We start from the raw sequence: 1,225 nt of genomic DNA, 5'->3' as shown, positions 1-1,225 counted from the left end.
GTATTATTAAAGGGTGATGGTGACAACTTGGGGAATTGGGAGTGAAAGAGTCAAGCATTAAGTGACTCCTACAGGTGAAAAGTTGGAAGTTTTCAATTTAATAATGACAGTTAAGAAAAACAAACTAACATATTATGGTCACTAAAATCTGTGTTAAAAATAAATATTAACTGTCTGATATGGTAAGGAAAAAGACACTTTTTCTCATTTTTCAGACATAAAATGGTGAATGATAACTGGTTAGTCTTTGTAAGAAGTATGTTTTTTCTCCCGCTGCTGGTCTTGTCCCGCCGCTGCGCCAGCAAGCCCCAGTTAACACACCGAGACTCTGTATTTGATATAATGCTGTTGGCCAGGTACTAGTTTCTTATTTGCTAGCTCTGTGTTAAGTATTAACCCATTTCTGTTAATCTAAGCATTTCCATGTGATTTCATCTTACCGGCAAATGGGGCCGGCATCTGGTATCCCCAGTCTCTCCATGCTGACTCCTCCTTACTATTTCCTCTTTCCTCCTTGTCTCCTAGTCTTGCCCATTTTGCTTTCCCATTTTCCTACAGTGCTTTATTCATTAACCAGTATGAGAACCATATTTACAGAATGATATCTCCTATCAAGTTCACATGTAGAAAACACTAAATTTGTATTCTTATGTCCAAACTGGGGAAAGCGTCAAATGTACATTTATGTCTGTAGTTTCATTTTTTTTTCTTTTCAGAGAAGAGTGCAAACTCAGTCCCCCACTGCCACAAATTATGCAGTTTAGTTTCCTGAACTTGGGGAAATTACAGGGGTCTGCATATCTGGAGTGAAGTAGATTAGCCTAGCTCAGAGAACACCATCTTTGTGATCATGGTAGCTCCCTGGCCACATAAGTATATGTTCATAGTTTCAGAGAACCAGTTACAAAATAAACACCGATGATTTCTGGAAGCACAAGATCTTTGCATTCATAGATAGTTCAAGGGAAACCATAAATGTTAAACATACAGATTTGTCACTTTAACAAGAGGTGTAAAACCCACTTTCTACCCAGAAGCCTGGAAATAGAAGTGGCTAATAGTGTTGGTGGCTCTTGTCCTCTCTGTAAGGTCAGGCATTACCTAGATTCCTGGTGGAGTCACATTTGAAGTACTAATAATCTAATAATCTAGGTGACCACCAGGCTATCTGTAGACCCAGTCCACATCTGATTCCCAAAGACTCTTGCTTTTCTCAGTCATATCC

General features: G+C 39.0%; 1 non-coding gene across 1 annotated transcript; it reads right to left on the bottom strand.

Annotated features, from left to right (window-relative positions):
- Positions 1 to 713: 713 nt before the first annotated feature.
- LOC127216313 (U1 spliceosomal RNA) lies at positions 714 to 877 on the bottom strand. The gene has a single exon (XR_007834011.1). It is a non-coding gene; the product is annotated as a U1 spliceosomal RNA (small nuclear RNA).
- Positions 878 to 1,225: the final 348 nt, after the last annotated feature.

The sequence above is a fragment of the Phodopus roborovskii genome, unplaced genomic scaffold (genome assembly GCF_943737965.1).
Source record: "Phodopus roborovskii unplaced genomic scaffold, PHOROB, whole genome shotgun sequence".
NCBI classification, from domain to species: domain Eukaryota; kingdom Metazoa; phylum Chordata; class Mammalia; order Rodentia; family Cricetidae; genus Phodopus; species Phodopus roborovskii.
The sequence above is the reverse complement of the archived record's forward strand: the minus strand, read 5'-3'. Positions and strand labels throughout refer to the sequence as shown.